General features: G+C 35.4%; 1 pseudogene; it reads left to right on the forward strand.

Annotated features, from left to right (window-relative positions):
* The first annotated feature begins 1,375 nt into the window (after positions 1-1,375).
* On the forward strand, positions 1,376-1,928 carry LOC121495724 (annotated as a pseudogene).
* Positions 1,929-3,247: the final 1,319 nt, after the last annotated feature.

Raw genomic sequence — 3,247 nt, forward strand, 5'->3', positions numbered from 1 at the left:
CTTGACTTTTTACTTTACATAACTGCAAAATTAATTTTAGGCATATGTAAGAGTTAGGGAGAAAATTAAACCATGAATATGTAAAAAATAAGTGATTACTGACTTCATTTGAGGAAGAACTTTCAAAGTTGAAAACAGAAGAAAATAATCTGAAAGGTTAAAGATTGTATTACATAAACATCTCACACTTTGTATTTTGCTATAAAAACCATCAATAATAATCCAGTAACAAACTGGCAATAATATTTGTCACAAATATCACTGGCAAAAGGCAAGTATTCTCTAACATTGCTAAACTGCATAAATGAATAGTAAAACTCAAGCAAATAAACAGTCAAATATCTTGATAATCTACAATAAGAAATAGCTAATAAATATGTAAAACAAATACATCCTTCATCAATAAGCTATTTAAGAGAAATCAAAACTATTACTGTTATTTATCTACAAGAACTTTAAATTTTTAAAATACTGCACATTTGGTTCAGTAAATTCACTTCCAGGAGTTTATTTCAAGGATACAATAATATGAATATAGGGGTCTATGGGTGTCTCAGTCAGTTAAACATCTGCCTTTTACTCAGGTCATGATCTCAGGGTCCTGGGATCGAGCCCCGCATTGGGCTTTCTGCTCAGCAGCAAGTCTGCTTCTTCCTCTGCCTCTCCTTCTGTGATCTCTCTGGATCTCAGGCTCTCTCAAATAAATAAATAAATCTTTAAAGAATAATATGAATATGAATTACATATTATATAACCACATATTCTGTAGATGAATTATATATGTGAGTATATATAAACTATGTGCTCCAATGAGCAATTGCAAACACACTTGACACAAATGAAAGATAGAATATTGCAGCAGAAAAACAAAAGATACAAAGAAGAACTGAATAGAAACACACACACACACACACACACACACACAGGTGTTTGCTGCTGCCTTAGATAAAAACATCTGGAAACAACAGAACTGTCCAGAGTTATGATAATGGTTTGGTAACCAATAGCATATCCATATAAGAAATATTTTGTAGTCATTTCATATTGACTACAAAATATTTCATTCCATCAATATGAAATGATGTTCAGAAAATATTATTTTTCTCCAAGGACTGTGGGTATGGAAGGAATAGGTATTGAGTATCCAAATGGCATGATTGGAAAGAGATAAGTGGTGATGATTAGACAACAATGTGAATATACTTAACGCCACTAAACTGTACACTTAAAAATGGTTAAAATGTTAATTTTACATTATGTGAATTTCACCACAATAAAAAAAGAAATATTTTGTGATGTAAGAAAATACAACAAAAAATTATGCTATGTTAAAAATGAGGCTCTTCCCCCGAGCAGCCTGAGGTGACCTCCAGAGATGGTTCACTACTCGCTGGACCCAGAAAACCCTACAAAATCATGCAAGTCGAGAGGTTCAAATCTTCGTGTTCACTTTAAGAACACACGTGAAACTGCCCAGGCCATCAAGGGTATGCATATTCGAAAAGCCACCAAGTATCTGAAAGATGTCACTTTGCAGAAGCAGTGTGTGCCATTCCGTCGTTACAATGGTGGAGTTGGTAGATGTGCGCAGGCCAAACAGTGGGGCTGGACACAGGGTCGGTGGCCCAAGAAGAGTGCTGAATTTTTACTGCACATGCTTAAAAATGCGGAGAGTAATGCTGAACTTAAGGGTTTAGATGTAGATTCTCTGGTCATTGAGCACATCCAGGTGAATAAAGCCCCCAAGATGCGACGTAGAACCTACAGGGCTCATGGCCGGATTAATCCATACATGAGCTCTCCCTGCCACATCGAGATGATTCTTACCGAAAAAAAGCAGATTGTTCCTAAACCAGAAGAGGAGGTTGCACAGAAGAAAAAGATCCCAGAAGAAACTGAAGAAACAAAAACTTACGGCCCGGGAGTAAATTCTGCATAGAATAAATGCAAATAAAAATTTTAAAAAATGAGGATGTTTGTATTTGTATTATAGGGAATCTGCCCCTACACTGTGTACTAATTCACAGCTGGTGATATGAATTACAAATAATAAAACAATAATCTAAAGATGCCCAAGGTCCATGTATCTCATATATATCAAATCCTAATTTCCAGGGAAAACTTGTTTTTATTTTATTCAAAAATTATTTTAAGAATTAAATCTATAATTGATTTTAGTGCATGTCTCTGAGAAAGAACCATTCTTTTATTTTTAATTTATTTTTTAGAACCATTCTTTTAGATTATAGGTAGTATGTATGTATGTATTTATTTATATTTATTATTTATCTATTTATTTATTTGGAGAGCCAAGCCATGCAGCAGGGCAGAAGGAGAGAGAATTTCAAGCTGACTCTGCACTGAGCACAGGGCCTGACATAAGGCTCAATCTCATGACCCTGAGATCATGACCTGGGCTGAAATCAAGAGTTGGACACTTAACTGACTGAGCCACCCAGGCACCCCAAGATTATAGTTAGTCTTTAAATTAGGGCCTTGAGAAGAAATAATAATTACAATATAATCTCAAATATGTCAAAGGAAAAAGAAAATGGACTCCAAACCCAAATGTACACAGAGATTTACTGAGAAGTTATCAACAGAAATCTTTGTAAGGTGAGATAAAACATGACTCATTATTTATTCTTTGTGTGTGTTATTTCAAGTTTCCTACATGGCTATTAGATGTACAGTCAATAACATAATTTACAAAAATTAGTAAGTAAATCAGTTGATGGATGCTTATGAAGACAAGAGATTTCCCGTTTTAAAACTTGAAAGTATCCCAAACCTCGACTTTTACTACACTGAGTATCTTCCTTGTCACTGCAGCCAAATGTGTTCTGTTTATTCCAGAGTCAGTCAGAAAGTGAAAAAAATATACCTACCTTTGTTGGGGCTATAAGATGACAAATGGCCAACTCTCTCTCTTTTCCTGTTCCTTCTCTGCCCTAGCCCATTGCAACCACTGAATGTACGGGCTATTTTGGGTTTAGTCTCATAATCTGTATAGGTAGGGAGGCAGCTATAGAGGTCCTTAGGACTGTTTCTGTGGGACTGGCTTCTTTATTTTGATTTAACCTCTTCCTTACCACACAGACCTTCATGAAATCAGGCTCAGAGACTAAGACATTTTGGCCAACACTTCAGTTTGTGTGAAATACAGTCTCTCCTCTTGTTTACCGTAAAATACCATGCTCACCTCCATCAGACTTCCATCGTATCTAATCATTTTTCTTGGTGTAAA

Source organism: Vulpes lagopus, chromosome 7 (assembly GCF_018345385.1).
Source record: "Vulpes lagopus strain Blue_001 chromosome 7, ASM1834538v1, whole genome shotgun sequence".
In the NCBI taxonomy this organism is placed as follows: Eukaryota; Metazoa; Chordata; class Mammalia; order Carnivora; family Canidae; genus Vulpes; species Vulpes lagopus.